The sequence below is a fragment of the Lemur catta genome, chromosome 22 (assembly GCF_020740605.2).
Source record: "Lemur catta isolate mLemCat1 chromosome 22, mLemCat1.pri, whole genome shotgun sequence".
NCBI lineage: Eukaryota > Metazoa > Chordata > Mammalia > Primates > Lemuridae > Lemur > Lemur catta.
In genome coordinates, this window is record NC_059149.1 from 29,532,885 (window position 1) to 29,549,929 (window position 17,045).

Genomic DNA, 17,045 nt, shown 5'->3' on the forward strand with positions numbered 1-17,045 from the left:
TTTTAAATATTAGAATAATGGAGTGGAAAGCTACATTTGGGCAGGCGAGAAGGGAGGGTGAGTGGACAGCTGGTGTGTGGGGACGTTTCAGTTTTCTCATGTAATTTTGCCTGGGTGTAGGAGGGTAACAAATGGGGGAATTTGTGCAGGAATAAGGCACTGAACACATTTCAGCTTTGGATGTGTTATCCATCTTAACTCATGAAGATGGGATTTCAACATTCCACATCTGATTTTTCATTTTTAAGACTTTCACACTTACTCAAAACCTTCCCATATGCCACAATACTGACACGTGTATCAAAATTTATGTATTTACTTGACATTTTTTTTCTTTTGGAAGAAAAGTTTAGATGCATGAATCATGGGCACAGCTAGAGCTTTTTATGAGTGTAGTGATAAATTTGTATTTGTATTATTTAAGTTCACAAAATCAAAGGAACTAATAAACTTGTGTTTACAATTAATCCTCATGTATTGATTACTGAAGTTCCTTAAAAATTACATGAAGTATCCTGTCTTATAAACAACTATATAAAATTAGCACAATTTGGACTCTGAATTTAAATAATGAATTAAATGCAGCATTACTATGAAATACAACATTAAATTACAATATTACATACAACGTTAACATTTTGCAACATACTTTATTTTAGCCACATTGTATTCAATTGTTTCAATTTTCAGCAACCTCAATACAAGATGCTGTCTAGCTTATTAAATCATAGTTTAAAAAAAAGTGTTATTATACACTAGTTTTCATTAAATCCTTAAAACATTAAAGGTACAGACTTTATTCCTATACAGTTACTTCAAAAGGTAAAGTAATTTCCCAAATGTTACATTGACATCCTGGGGACAGAAGAGTTGGAATTCAGGTGTGATCACTCTAAGTAGGATTAGCAAGCTGTTTTTGTAAAGGGCAGAGAGTGATTATAAGTATTTTTGGCTTTGCAACTACCTGACTCCATTGCTAGAGTATGAAAGCAGCATATTCAATTCTTAACTGAGTGAGTGTAGCTATGTTCCAATAAAACTTTATTAACAAATACAGGAGACCAGGGGCCATCATATGGGACCCCACCTCTAAAGCTAGAGCATTTTCCTGCTCTAGGAAGTAAGATATTCTTTCTGTGTCAGTTCTGCTTTATTGTTTAACCCACTCCCTCAGTACGCAGTAGACAAAGTCTGTGGACCTTAGGAGGAGCTGTGTCTACAATGGCCAGTTTAGTAGTTTTGTTGTACCTGACAGGACAGCTCTGTTAGTCACCTTCAGCAAACATCTGGTGACTCGAGAGTTTCAGTAAATTAGTTTTTTTTAGTTGGCAATGAATACATTCTGTAGTATTATTTGGATGAACAGAACTTGCTTGTGGCCAATAGGCATGCGTGCACTTCCTGTTGTGTATCTAATCCCAGACTTCCAACAGTTTCCTTTCTATCTTTGCTTTCTTCTCAGCTCACATACCTGCAGTGGACATGATGCTATTCTCCTTAAACTTCTTAGAGTGAAATGTAATACCAACTAATCAAAGTCCTTATTTTCATCTCATTGTTGCCCAGAGGATGGTTAGGAGGAGACTTACCAGAAAGTCGTAGCTCCTGGCATCTTATTTTTATGAGGTTAGGGGGGGAAAGTTGAGTTTTGTGTATTATCTCATTGTCACTTATCCGTTCCTCAAATTTGTCATTTTGAGTGACTTGAATCAACAACTAGAATTGTGAATAGTTTACACTGTTTATAATTTGTAATATTTGAGGGGAGGTGTGCTATGAGAGTCACCTGTGCCATTTGGAAGGGGTTTGCAGCACTTTACAGTATACAAGGGTGCCAGTGGAAAGAACCCTTCTCAGCATAACTCAGTTGTAATATGTGCACTGTGTTGCTCACTGCCATCTGACAGCTGTTTGGTTCCTCTGTGAAATGAATTAGTGCTGTCATTTTACTAATAGACCAAAAATAAAATCGCTGGCATTGTCTCCAACAGCCAGTTCTAACAGAAGCCAGTCTAAATGAATTGCCCTCTCTCTCGTCACAGTCATGCCTGTTACAGGACAGGTTATCAGAACATAAGGCGTTACTCAGTGTACTAATTGAGGGAAGCAGAACACTTCTTAGAGCGAATGTTACTTAGGGTCGACTAAAAATAGCCACACGTGTTTCTAAATTAGTGCGTGGCTTTCTTCTAAGGTGCGTCTGGGAGGCATGCCCTACTTTGGCCCAAAGGATTTGCATAAAATCACGAAACTCAAATAGAGCCTTAGAGTGTTTCTTATGTGTCTGGTATTGTGCTAATTCTAAGGATGGTTTCATGAAAACAGATACATCCTGCTGCATGGAGCTTATTGATGAGCAGGGTGATGTGTCTTGCACAAGGATAACAATTCTGTGCAAAGCCATGTTTTCCTTTTCCTTTTTGACCATCAACAGACAAACTCACATTTTGTATAGTATAATTCTGAATCCAGTGTGATGGTTTCACGGCATGTACTATAGTTTTTGTTAAATGGCTGTGCTAGGTATTTTTAACATGACCTCATTTTACTTTTTAAACCACACAGATATAGATGGATAATAAAATCTTCATTTTTCAAATGAGAACTGAGATTAAGCAACTTGTTTGTGCTCACACAACTAGTAAGTAGCTTGTACCAGGGTGTGAAACCATTCCTTCTCTTTGGAAATTGAGAAGCAAAAAAATATTGAGACTAAAACTAGGTGCCAATTCCTTGGCTATACCAAGATAATTATCATTTCCCTTTTTGCCTTCTCTCTTCCTAGCTAAATATTCCCAGTTCATGCAAGACCACCAGTTTGTCTCCTTTACATAAAATTCATTGTGTTGATAAGCCTTTTCTGATAGATTCCAGGGAGTGAGTATGTTCCAGAATTGAAAGGGAAGATGATAGCCTAAGATTCCCTTTTGTGAATAATATACTTCTGTTGATGCAGCATTGATTGATTTGAGAAATGGTATAGCATAGTCCTGGCATTACATGGGCTCTGGAGCCAGGCCTCCTGTGTTCAAACCCCAGGTTTATTACTTAGGCTTTTTCCTTGGGCAAATTACTTAATCCCTCATACCTTAGTTTCCACATTTCAAAACCAGGATGATCATAATAAGATTATTGACATCATAAGCTGTTTGTAAAGATTAAATTTGTGAATTAAATATAAAGTGACTGGGAGAGTGCCCATAGAGAGTAAGAGCCTGCTGTGACCACGACTCACTTACCCTGTAGTGATGGAAGGTGCTGAGTTCAAGTCCTGCTCACATTCAAATTCAATTTATAGTTAATAATGTTAATTATAATAATGTTAAACATCATACAAATGGGTTTTAAACACAAATATAATACTATAAATATAAATATCAGTATCATAAACATAAGTAATATAAATAATATAATAAATATTAAGATGAATTTAATATAAATTCATATCTTACTGCTAGCTAAAACTCAACTGAGTTTTAAGATTTTTATATTGAATGGTGTGAAATATCACTTAATTAAACTTATTTCCCCACTCACACTTTCCCATCTTTGTATTTATATTACGTCACTCTGTTAATGTCTATGTTCTGTAACAATTTTTACATAAATGTGTTTTCTGTAAAACTTGTGCATGATATCTTGGTAACTGTTACACTAAAACAAAATTAGGTAGTGGTAAACAGGTTTCTTGACTACTTGTTTCAAGTAGTCTTCTTGACTACTAAAGTTAAAGATATTTCTTTTCCATCACCTTTAATATTCCAACGCATATGTGGTTTTCCAAGAGGGAGATTTTGTGAGCAGTTTCCCAAACTTGTTTGGGCCATAGGAAATAATTTTCATGAACTAACTCCTGAGTTTAGGACCCTTGGGATACTTGCTTGAGAAAAATGCTCTAAAATTAACCTGTTTTTCCACAACATCCCGCCTCCACCCAGAACCCCATTACCTCCCTATCAACAAAGCATGCCACATTCCCTGGGACTGTCTCTTTTTGGCTCTCTCTGACAAATGTCACCTAGGGCACAGTCACCAGGGTGTGGCCCTGGATATAGGCCTTCTTGGTGCAGGTGCACCTGGCCCTCAGCCATTGAGACCTTAGCTGTGGAAGACACCGGCCGGCATCTTCCCTGGACTTTGCTTTATAGGCAGGAAGCAAAGTGGGGCTGTTCACACTCTATAGAAACCCCTATCTAAGAGTGTCTTTAGACCACCAACTCCACATCTGGGCATTGAGCTCAAATAAATAGCTACAGACATGTGCACATATATAGCCAAGGGGACGTTCATTAAAGCAGAACATTTTGGGAAAAGATAAGAAAAGAAATGAAAGAAAAGGGAAAGGGAAAAAGGGCAAGAGAAAGGGAAAGGGAAAGAGGGAAGAAGTGTCTTAAAGTAAGGCACTTACCCAGGAAGCTATTTCAGAGGGGTTTGAATAAGGCAGTGATTTCCGGGGCGATACTCTGGCCAGGTAGCTGGGCTCTGAGGGACGGTGACACTGAGTGGACAAAAGTCAGCAATGAGATGTCACTCTGCTTTTGTCCCATCATCTTTAAATAATCATTTCAGGAAAGATACTATATATATAAAGACATAATCGTTAAAGATAGGATACAAATAATGGAGAATAATGAGTATAATTTTTACACTGATGGTGACTAAAATGTGAGTCATTTGCATATGTGAAGTGACAAGGGTTAATGAGCTAAAAATGTACTGTAATCATTCATTTCTATATGTGTTCTCCCTTGCCGATAATATTAAATTCAGAATGATTTTCATATGAACACCTATGTTTATTAATCCATTTTAGAGAAACATAAAAATCTATTAGGGGTGAATTTTGCTAAGCATATTTGCAGTAAATAACAATGTGAATTTTGATTCACTCAGATTTTGGAATATTAAATTGCTTATAGGGTGTTTCCAGCACCTTATGCAGAAAATTATGTTAAATTTAAATTAGCACTAAAGGTTTACCTCTGCACTATCATAGATTGCCAACATTAAAGTTGACAGAATACAAACATTGATTTATTGTATTTGTCTTCTCCAAAAATTAATATTTTTGTTGCTTTACAAATATTTATTGGCTACCACCTACTGTATGAGAGACTTTTCTAGAGATTGCATGTATAGCATTGAACAAACGAGAACAAAATCCCTATGCTCATGGCTCTTAATTCTAGTGGAAGGAACCACATCGTAAACAAATACATAATTGAAATATCTGGCATATCACAGGGTGATAGATGATATAAAAATATAGAGCAGGGAAGGGGTGTATGGGGTGTCAGGCTAGGGTGTGAATTGTGGTGTTAACCATGTGTTCAGGAGAGCTCCTCACGGAGAGAGACGAAGGAACACCCACGTGGGATTCTGGGGAAACACCATCCGGGAAGCAGCCACAGTATGCCAGGAGTTCTGGGATGGGGTGTTTTGGGTTAATTCCGGATGCATTCTATTAGAACCAATAGAATTCACTGATTTAAAGGCTGTGACATATAAGAAACAGGTTACTCCCTGGCTGAAACAGGTTGCCCCTGGTTCCTGCAGACACTAGAGAGGTGAGGAGGACCAGGAGGCACAGACGGAGGAGGGTCTAGGACTGTGCGTGGTCCCGGAAGCTGACTCCATCAAGTCTCCCGGGAAGGAATTAGCACCAAGCTCCATCAAATGCTGCTAATAAGTCGCGACTGAGGAGGGGAGCTGGTTTCCCACTGGACTGCGCTGCAAGGAGCTCCTTGGTGCTTTGGCCCTTGAGTGGGATGGTGAGTGTGAAGCTCCCACTGGGAGGGTCCAAAGGGGAAGGAGGGCAGAGCAGTTGGAGAGGGCAAGCACAGACCACCCCTCCTGGGAGTTTTGCTCTAAAAATGAAATGGAAAGAAATGAAATAGTGGTAGGAGAGGGAATGGAGATAACAGCAGGGTTTCTTTGCTGTTGTTTGTTTATTTTGCTTTTAAAATAGGATAAATTATATCATCTTTGTATATGATGGGCATATTCAAGGAGAGAGAAAAACTGATAATGCAGAAGAGGGGACAGTGGTTGAGTAATGTCTTTATGGAAGCAGGGCTGTATCTTGTGCCAAAGTGGAAGACTTGCTTTAAAGAGCAAGGAGATTGCACTCACAGTGTCAAAAAAACTCACAGTGCAGATGCGAACAAGTGGGCAGATGAGGTGATGGAGGCTTGCAATTGCTATTTTTACATTCCTTCTATTTTCTCTGTGAAATAATAAATTCATTCCATGAGCATGTGGAGGGGGATAAGTCTTGAAAGCCTAAGAAAAGAGGAGCAGTACTGTGACGCCCAAAGCATCTCCTCCACAAGCCCCCCTTTGCGGAGGGAAGAATGAAGGGAGTGTGGGAAGTGAGCATCGCACAGCAGCTGTGTGGCCGTGGGGAGGCGCGTGGCCGTGGGTGTGCAGACAGGCCGGGCGGCACAGCTGTGTGCTCTTCTCTGGCCAGCTCAGCTGCAGGGACACAGCAGCCCCCAGGTTAGGGGAGGGGACAAAGCCAAGAGGAGAAATGAAGACAAAGTTTCCTTCAAGGGAGCGAGAAAGGCAGATTTGAAGGAGGGAGGAGATGAGCTGGGACAAAGACTGTGGGGAGGATCTCTGGATTGGCAGGCCCCCGTGTTCCAGAGAAAATGAGCCCACAAAATAGAAGGAGGCAGAAGTGAGGATGTGGGCAAATGAAGATGACATGGCTGGTGTGACAAAATCTGGGCTGCAGTCATGTGAGTGACAGACCAAAGAAGACAGAGGCCAAGTTCACCAGAGGAGAGGAGGTTGAACACCCAGGAAGCCACAGGATTAGGACCATTTAAGAAGATAGTGAAGTCACCAAACTTGTTCCTTATGACATTAGGAATGGGACAGGGGTCCCAGTGCATCCAATGCAGGGTGGGGAGGGGTGGGATCGATGGCTTCAGCAGGAGGCGTATCAGGAGGAATAAGCTGCAGACATAGGATTCGAAGCTGGGAATTTTGGAGGAAATGGGAAATGACAATGAGGAGTCCCTCCCGGAGGCAGACGGGCACGTGGGAGATGACCAGCCCCAGGAGAGAGCTGCTAGGCAGAGCAGGGAGGCTGGAAGAAGATCCTGCTCTGGCAAAGTGAAGGGGGCGGCTCAGTCACCATGACCTTGAATTTAGCTACATTTTAAAAACAAATAGATACAAATAATTTAAAATAGTTATGGCCAAATACAACTAGCATTTTATGCATCATTTGTGAATGAATGGTAATGATACTGAATTCAGTTTGGACACATTTAATTTTACTTTTATGTAAATATTATTAAAACATTTTTGATTACACATTTCAAGACATATCTACAATTTTTTATTGAGATTTTACCTCAGTGTACAGACTGATGAATGTTTATATATGCATATAATCAGGTAAGCATCACCAGGTTGACAGAGAACATTTCCACCACCCCAGAGACATTTTAAATAAACATACAATGCTGGAATCTATAAAGTTACTTCAGAAACCTTTTGAAGAATTTTTTCCTCATAATTCATATGGAAACATATGTTGATGAATCCTTAACCTTCCAGCTTCAAACAGAAGCGTTATGTGGCCTTGATAAAGAAGACTTGTCTTTAATGCTTCTTTACTTTATAAAAAGTCATTTCTTTACTATCAAGTATATCGTATTACAAGCTCAGCACTATAACAGTATTAACTTTCAGATTTGAATGTACTCAGTTTCCTTTTAAAAATTATCTCTTGTTAAAATGCTTTTGGAATAGAAAGCTTAAAATATAATTTAAAACAAAGCCATGAAGTTGGTGCCGTGGGCAATACCACACCCAGCTCTGTAGTACACGGACAGCAGCCACCTGATAAATCCATGTTGGGTTCACTTCTACTGCAATTAAACAAATATTGTACTTCAAATGACCTAATAATCCTTTAAAAGCATTAGCCCATTAAGACTTTTTTAAAAAGAAAAATAACTGCATGCACTCTATCAGAGAAGTGCTCTTGGAAACAAAATGTCCATTAAAAAATCTGGAGAAGAAAAGGAAAATTAGCCTGAACCAGCCTAAAATATGGGTTATATTAAATGTAAAGACTTGAAGACCACAGGTCAGTCTGGATTGCAGCCATGGTATTAGACTCCACCAGCTCTGATGAAAGTAATTGCTGACGTGGCTGGCCCCATGCCTTGTGTGAAAGGCATCATGAGGGCAATTTTTACTGACTTCATTTGAACTCGTGATGTCGCTAAACACAAGGATTTACGCAGAACAAATGAATAAATCAAGATCTCCACAAACGTGTGTGCACATGCACAAACATATGGTCTTGGAACTGCAAACACAGTAAGAGGATATAACTGAAAGCATTCGATGGCTTTGACAAATTTATAACACTCATAAAACAGTTGTCAATGGACCAGGAACTAAGAAACCCAATGTGCTGACATCTTCCTTATTTTAATTCATATGGCCAGAGAGCCATAACTTCTCCCAAGTCCTTAAGTTTGCAACTTCTCTCTTTCTAAGCAGCTTTGTCTATGGCTTGTATTTAATTAGTAATTACTTCCCTAACCACAGCTATACATTCCAAAATATAAATTACTATGGAGACTTTGTGGTACTTTAATGTATTCATATTTAACTCTCTATTTTGGCATGGTAATATTATACACGTTTTTTATGTATGTGCTTGTCTGCCTCCACTAGAGGGTGTGGGAATTCAACTTGGAAAGAAAGGCTTACCAACTTTGGTGCGAATGTCCTGGCTCAGAGAGCCTTAGGTGAGGTCAGGGGAGTAAAGCTACCTCTCACCTTCCCAGCAGACCTTATTACCTTGGTGAACTTTTAATCCAGGTCTTTCCTTCACATTGATGACTTAGACAACTTATTTAATAGCCTACTAAAAGCAGATGCATCTTGTGGAGGTAGACTCACATTAGCAAAATTCAGGAGCCTGATGTATAACACAAAAATCTTCATTTGCTTCAAGGGTGAAACTGCTTCTTCTGAAAGAGTTTTTATAATAACAGATTTAGCTTCAGACTACAGTATACTGTGATTGAAATTCAAAATGAAAAAGCCTGTCATGCTGCCACAGCAACATGTATTGCAAGATGCGGGGGTAGCAAAAATAGAGATGATGCCAGCTGGCTAGCCAGGATTTAGGGAGTAAAGGCTCTTGCATGTTATGTTAAGGAAATTGGACTTAAGCCTGAAAACCAGAAAACCCACCAAAGTCATACCCATTCTTTGAAATTCAGGTCAGTTTCATAGATTATGACTTCTTTAGCTGTTGCCTACTTTGGAAGCCATATACTTATTATTTTATTTTATAATTTAGCATTTAGCTATATATTGTCTTATATTGTTTTATTTGTCCTTCAGGCAGAATTGAAGTTTCCTAATTAGTAATGGTGGTCCTTTGTCATTGCTGTTTTTGTGGGGAGGAGTTACACACAAGGGAAACAAATGTTTGTAACATGTTTAAACCCATACTGTGTTTCTGGCTAGGTCTTTTAAACCATAATTTGTTAATCCCGATAATAATCACATGAAGTTTTGACATTATCCCAATTTTAAACACAGAAATCCTAAAGCTCTGAACATTTACATAGCTAATTAATAGTCACATGGTAGTGAGTTTTATAACTAGGATTCTTATACCAACACTTCCCTCTTAATTGTTCAGATGCCAAGTAAACAATTTTGACAGATTTCTGGAGGAAGTTATTAAAAAAAAATTCCCCAGAATGTGTCCTTGAGCTTTTGTAAATGGATTTGCGAATGGGGGACTTATTTTTAATAAAAATTCCAGTTTTAACAGTTTGAGGATTTTTTCAAACAAAAAAGGACTTTCAAAGAAGGAAGGAAGGGAGGCAGGCAGGCAGGCAGGTAGGCAGGCAGGAAGGGCAGCATCATAAGTGAGAGAATTATACTGACCAGTACTTTTGATACATGAGAAATTGACTGATAAATCTGGTATGATTTGTTTTGAAACTAGTACCTAAATATTACAGAGAGAAAATAAAAAAGAGGGTAACTAAAGCCACCAGTCATAACCAGCATTTAATACCTCTACCAAGAGTAAAGATGATTGTCTATCCATAAGAAAGATGCATAACCTTGGCACATCATCACACCAGGCTTCCCTGGGATGGGATCCACACACCTAGTGCAAAACAACCTTCTACGTTTTGCCCTACTGGGAGAGCTGGTGTCAGGAAACTTGTCATTGTAGAACCACCTGCTATAAACACACTGCCAGATGTGGCATTAGGAGGATAAAAGATTGCAAATCTCTAGCTTGATTGATGCTAACACTAATATTAGCTATTTGATATTTCTAGAGAGATGCCAAGTAAGAAATTACTACCAGTCTGTGTAACCTAGCCAAAGGCAGTGAAAGTATTTAAAAACCATCTAAGATTTTTAAGTAGATGTATGACAACTCTTTCTTCCTGCTCTACTATGTTGTAAAACGCAAGCTTAAAATTGTGACAAGAGGAGTCATTATAATACTGGAAGGAAAATTTTTTAATTAGAAAAGTATCCTAATAATACTTTATTTTGTGGTTACAAATATTATGTGATTAGCATGTATTTTCTAGATACACATTGCCATTAGGTCTTCCCTTCATCTATTTTATTATGCAATCTAAAAATTTATGTTCTAAACCTGTTTCATAAAAGATAAAGATATTTGTAGTTTTAGATTCAAATCTAGTTGTTATTTTTAAAACATGTTAATGTGTCTTTCCTTATTTTATATTTCTGCAATTTCTAACATAATTTTAGAACAAGTGATATGTCTTTTTTCTGTTTTATTGCCAAAAAAAGTGAGTCTCAGATACAGTGACATTATTCAAGGTCACACTGCAAGTTAGTGAAAATCCTGCAACAGGACATTGTATCTCAAGGCTTCCTGTATATCAGTGTTCCTAAAATTTTCTTATATTTAATGAATTAATTTATCTTTTAACTTAAGATGATATATTTTTAGGCTTTCATTTTTATGGACAGATAATCTGCAGTGGAATATGCTTACACATTCATGATTACAAAACAATAATTTGGTGCTTAAGTAATCCGTGCCCATTTTTATGACAATTTGAATTCTCAATGCTGAGTTAACATAATACAAATGTTATTCTAACTGAGCACTAAATTACTCTTAAATGCAGCATATACCATTATAGTAGTAGTAATATTTAATACTAATGAAATAGTTTAAGACAGAAATGGGTGATAGATGACAACATAATAGCTAGGTACCACCACTGTACAATTAGAAAAATTCGTGATTAAACATTACTTATTTTTAAGTTTTCTGAAAACATTTATCTAAAGTTAGTGACATAACTGAGGTATGTTTCAAGTATCAGAAAAAGAGTCAAGGATTTCAATTACACTTATTTTTGACCTAGTATTATTTAAACAATTATTTTTCATGCTTTTCTACATATACTACCTAATCAAAGTCTATAATGTTTTTCGTGCTACCATTTTCTAAGTTAATGTGTGTACCTACTTTGAAGATACACACAAATAATTGAATTGGGCTCTTTTTCCACTTAGCATTTTTTTATAAACGTTTTTACAGCACATGCATTTACAACAGCTACTTTTCTTTGTACCAAGACTCTATTGATACATATTTCAATGTTTTTTTGTGTGTCTTACTAGTATTTAGCACATTTCCTCTTCAGCATATTTAGATATAAGTGTTAGAATAATAGGTGAACATTTTTAGTTTTCTCCTGAAATCTTAGTTCCTCTTAGCCTTTATTTCAGACGGTTATAGCTCCAGGGCAGGGAAAGGGCTATGGGTTAGGAGGGTGGGTTTGGACACAGGTGGGGTAGGGAGTGATGGGTGGGCATTTGTACTCTTCAGCAAAACATTATCCAGTTACAGCTGACCAATGTCAATGTAAACAATGTTACTATACATTGTGGAAATGGCATCCCTAATGGCAACTGGGGAAAAAGGATGTGGGTTAGTAGCCAACTTTCAATATGAAAATGGAGGAAAAAAGGGGCTCTAGCCCCCCTTGGAGGGGAATGTATTTGTCTTAAGTCAAAAATAGGATTAGGAGTCCAGGATGTTATGGCAGAAGATTATCTATTATTGCATATTTATAGGGGTGACATTTTGGGACCTCCTCTTCTCCCCTCCTCCCATAAGAATGGTGACTTTCAGCAGGACCTTCCAGAGCTGTTTTGGACTTTTTTAGCAAGACCCTATCCATTTAATCATTAAATTATTTTCATTGGTTAAATAAATAAATAAAATAAATCTTGGCATTATTCTTGAACTAGGCAAAGCTGTTTTATTCTCTTTCCGTGATTCTTTAGCATTTCTGGAGCCTGACTAGATGGACCAGATGTTGGCACTTCTTTCCTAGTCCTAATGCGGACAAGCCTGTCAGACGTTAAAGACAGCCAGGGGCTGAAATTGTGGAGAAGTTGGTGGATGCCCCTTCCATGTAGTGGTTTTGGAGTAAGAGAGAAGCAAAAGGAGATAAGAAACATGGTTTGGAGAATAAAATCAGCCAGGTGTATGCCTTCCTCTCATCTCTGGCCTTGAGAGGCAGGTTTTGTTAAGTAATTACAGGGGAACAACAGGGAAGGGTGCAGAGGAGACCAGCATGGGGGAGGAGCCGCCCTGCCTCCATGGAGCGTCCAGCGCAGTTTAGGAGAAAAGACACATGCAGGGAAAAGGTCTGGCTTTCTCTACCATGCCTCTTCACTTCCTTACATTCTTGATCTCCGAGGTAAGACTCGGTGTGCCTGCCATAGGAAAACTATGGTTGGGAAAGTGACCCCCTAGACAAGGTTGTGCTGGCCTGTCTCGCCCAAAAGAAGCACAGAGGGTCTGGCATAAATTCAGAATGTTCTAAAGTCTCTTGAAAACCAAGGTGAGGCTGAGTCATCAGAGAGGAGCCAGTGGATCTCACCAGGCCCAGGAAGAATAGAAAAGTGTGTGGCTGTTGTCCAAGGCAGAGAGCAATAGGGATGCCAGCCAGATGCCCAAGGGAGTAAGGAAGAAAGGAGAAATCCTGCTGCTATCACAGATTTCCTGGCCTCAGGGACACTATACCACTTCCCTGCTGCTACTAGGGAACATCCAAATACATCATAGACTAAAGCCCATTTGCCCCAGAGCAGTGAGTTTAGGCTGAATGAGCACCTGGAACCTCTCTCAACTACACCCGGATGTGCTTTCAAACCTAAGAGAACCTGAGCGATTTTCCTCCAAAAACTAAGCACTAAAAGCCCAATATTAAATAGAAGAAAAGTTTTGTTCTAACAGGGCTATTTCTAGATTCATGATAAAGACAGGACACTTCGAACCCGGCAAAATGCTGTATGGAAATCAAAATGCAGGAAGGTAAACATTTTTGTCCTAATTCATTACATTTTAGTTTTATCTTAAAAAACTAGAAATCACTATTTCTTCCTGAACCCAAGACACCTTTCTCAAAAGTACATAATACATAGATGTAGATTTAATAATACTGTAAAATAATTAGCTCTCAGTTGTAATACTTGGGAGATATTCCGTAAACTTCATCTTCAGTGTTTTCTGAGGGGATTGAGAAATCTGTTTGGATATGAGCAACTGCAGAATATTAGTGCTTCATTGATGAGTTCCTTGAAGGCAGCCATGTCATATTATGGGTTGCTTCATTATGTAGCAAATTGACAATCCCATATTCTGTGCTTATCCCCAACGTACAGTCAGTAGTTTACATTATTTCTGGAAGATTTTAAGATGGCAAGTCATATTTAATATGTATCACAGTTGTTTTGTGTGCTCCAAGCATCTACATTTCTAAAATTCTGGAAAAGTTATGGAAATGTAGGAAAACATGGCATACATAGATGCCCAGTTATGCTCACCTGGCAGGGGAGATGCCATGATCATGGAGGTGGGTTTTCCCAGGGTGAGGCGTATCCATTGCACTCCAGGCGCACTGACCCCTGCGATTTCCCTAAAGGTGGGAAACTCGACTGCACAATTTGTGGTAGTGGGGGCTGTGTTCGTGCTTTCCCTTGCTTATGTCGGTTGAAGGGTAGATCTCTTTTTATTTTATGAAGGTTAGGTGGGGGTTTGTTGCCTTGCAAGTTGGAAGCTGTTGAGTGTTTTGGGGCTTTTACCTTCATGTGTTTTTTTGGGGTTGGTACAGTGTGGTGTTTTGTTTGGTGTAGCAACATCACTACATCATTAAATTTAACATTCTGTATATATTGTGATAAGTAAAACGTATTAACGTTAATTTCTTTTTTTTGATTGTTTTTTCTTTTTTCTTATTTTCTTTTTTATTTATTTATTTATTTTTTATTTCAGCATATTATGGGAATACAAAAGTTTAGATTATGTATATTGCCCTCCCCACCCCACCCCCACCTCTGAGTCAGAGCTTCAAGCGTGTCTGTCCCTAGACGGAGCACATCACACTCATTATGTATGTATACACCCAGCCCCCCCCACATCTGCCCGACACCCAATCAATGTTATTCCTAAATGTGCTCTTAGGTTAATTTCAATTGTCATTTGCCTTTTAAAAATATGGCTTTTGGCCAGGCTCAAAACCTGTAGTCCCAGCTAGCCCAGGAGTTTGAGGCTGCAGTGAGCTATGATGATACCACTGCACTCTAGCCTCGGCAACACAGTGAGACCCTCAAAAAAAAATTAGATGCCCAATTAAGGTTTGACGTTCATTACGTTTCTAATCGATGTATTGGGGCAAATGGATTGGGGATTGTTTTTGAGAGCTTCCCTTGAGTTCCAAGTTCTTGTTAATTATGCTCTAGCACTGTGAGGGAGACTGGGTTAGCGTCAGCATCTCTTCAACATCGATTTATCTAATCAATGGCACTTTACCAACCTGTTAATTGGAAGCCATCCTCAGAGTGTCTTTCTTTTGCTATCCAGCTGCACCCAAGTCAAACTGGCCTCCAGAACGTATGAAATTTTCTTAGATCTGTGCAGCTATTGCTACTACCCCTCATAAACATATATGGAATGTTCATAAAACTGAACTGTTGGTTCTGTGTGTTTCCTCTATTGATGAATTATTTCACAGCAATAAGTTAATTTCTGCTTCAGTTGCTTGGCCTTTGTATTTTAGAAAATGATTTATTTGATTTTTCTACTGCCTTTTGTTCTTCATCTTCCTTTTATTACTAAAACACCTAATTAAAAACTGCTTTCTATTTTCTTATCAGTTACTCCATTCATACCAAATTGCATCCTAATTTGCTTGAAAGCCGTTTACACGAATGTCCATTTTTTACTCTACTAGTGATGTTCTGACCAGTAACACCCCAGCACACACACACGCGCACACACACGGTTTCTTATTGTTCCTTTATCTCAGCAACGTCTGATGCCATTGGACACATATTCTTTTAAAAGTTTACGTTTCCTGGTTTCATATTACTGGGAAGAATTTGAATAATTTCGTGTCTCTGTGATGTTTATTTCTCTTCTCTCAATGGTGGCTCCTCCTTGGGTTACCTTCCCAACGTAACCCTGTCCCTCATCCCTTTATCAAAAGATCTGTTATCACCTATATGCAAATAACTATTCAATTTACATTCTCAAAAGTAAATTGATGTATGTTACAGTTATCCATTGCTGTGTAAAAAACAACATAGAAAGCAACAATTATTCATAACTTCTGTTAAAATTCCATGGGGCAGCAATTTGGGCAACAGGTTTGGCTTAGAGTTACAGAGAGGATCAAGGAATAAATATCCAGAAAGGCAGATTTTATAATTCATTAAAATAAAGAGCTTTTTCTTAATAATTAGATTTCTCTGTGCAGACACTGGGATATATATTTCAGTTCTGGCTTGCTTCTGGTATAAGTCCAGATGTGGTGGATTGTGGTGAAATGCATGGTTTGTGTAAATAGATTAGTTTCACTGTGTTTAGCATTTTCTATTCTCAGAATCTAAAGTTTTAATTTACCAGACATAAAATCCACTGCCATTACTTGATCATCATTTTTTATACTTTATATAATCTTGGCAGATATGATTTGGAAGAAGAACATTAAAAAATATTTGTTGACAGCTGTCATTCATGACTATGAAAAGAAACCTACACTTTTTGAAGTGCATATTCAAAACTCTTATTTTTAATTCTCATAGCTTTCAGATATCATTTTGAATAAGTTGGATAAATATGTCCATTTTAGCTAAAATAAAATACCATCGCCTCAAGGCTTCCTCTGTGGAAAATCCTTTAACTGATATAACTTTTCATTTGTAATTATTGTAAATAGAGTTTTGTACTAAATCCTAAAAAATACTACCACACATTTAATTTTTAAAAAAATTTTTCTGATTTAGATTTATGAGTCTCTTCTGCATGCTGCAAAAGATAAGCTACTACAAAAAAGATTTGCAGTGAGCAATTGTACAAATATGATACAAAAGTAGGTTCAATTTCCTGCTTGTATAGAACAAGCATGTATCGACATTTAGCTTTGAGTCATGACTGAACTGTTTTAAAAAATACTTTCAATGATTATTTAGTAAAAACCAGAGAAGAATTTTGTACTACTGAATGTAGGCTAATATTCCATTTATTGTATATTTTTTCAAGAATTAATGTCTAAAATTAGAATTTCTTAATTTGAAAATAGTATGCTCCTATAGCTTGAGAAAATAACGATTGAAGCATAAATAATTATTCTGATGTTTTTAAGCAAGGTGAATGACACCCCAATACCTCCTACCCACCAGCTAACCAATGGCTTTTGGTTAGCTCATCTTCCAAATTAAGAAGCTTCCCCCCAAGAGAAAAGGAAAGAAAATTCCCTCCGTCTGTTTTATGGAAATCTTCGGTTTATACTAAGCCCAGAAATTGCCTTTTTAATTCTTCCCATCGACTTTATTTTATCAATCTGGATATTCCTCCCACATCTTGAACTCAAGTCTATTTCAAATGAAACCTGTTGCTGCCCCTTCACCTACACGAATAATATAAAAATATTACATGTTATTATTCGTGATTTTTTTCTTTCTATCAATGATAC

The 17,045-nt window shown here is 37.9% G+C and overlaps 1 protein-coding gene and 1 non-coding gene across 2 annotated transcripts in view; both read left to right on the forward strand.

Moving 5' to 3' along the window:
* CSMD1 (CUB and Sushi multiple domains 1) overlaps nucleotides 1-17,045 on the forward strand; it is a 1,229,803-nt gene that overhangs the window by 425,645 nt on the left and 787,113 nt on the right. The gene's annotated exons all lie outside the window — the stretch shown is intronic.
* On the forward strand, nucleotides 13,889-14,052 carry LOC123626728. Its single transcript, XR_006730978.1, has one exon. It is a non-coding gene; the product is annotated as a U1 spliceosomal RNA (small nuclear RNA).